A 504-nucleotide genomic window follows, 5' to 3' on the forward strand; every position below is an offset into this window, starting at 1 on the left:
TAATCAAAGCATGAACATTCAAGCTAACAGGTACATTTATAAACCTCTTTGAAACCTAGCAATCATAACTTACTAGCTCTTAGACCCCTTTATTTATGGAGTCTGACAGTTTGTTATAAATCTTTTTAGCTATACTTATAATCATTTTTAAATTTCGAGAACATATGGAAAACCAGATTAATACCTTATTTTTACTGTCAATCCTTTTAAGTAGTTTAAGTACAGTTTGGCATATATGCCTACTTACACTTGTGTTTATTAACAGCATGAAATACCTGAGTTACATCAGAAATCAACCAGGCTAACTTAATACACTTATCACAAAATATACAGTATTCAGTCAGATTAAACCAATGTCTCATTTAGTTTTGGATATGGCCCCTACTGTAATCAAGGGGCACTATAGAAGGATTTATCTTTTTAACAGTGGCCCTGAATTTTATGTTTTAAAGACAAGGCCTGACTCAATCTGTAGGCCCAAAGCTATTTGACACTGTGTAGCCA

Source organism: Octodon degus, unplaced genomic scaffold (genome assembly GCF_000260255.1).
Source record: "Octodon degus isolate 3935 unplaced genomic scaffold, OctDeg1.0 scaffold00025, whole genome shotgun sequence".
Classification (NCBI taxonomy): domain Eukaryota; kingdom Metazoa; phylum Chordata; class Mammalia; order Rodentia; family Octodontidae; genus Octodon; species Octodon degus.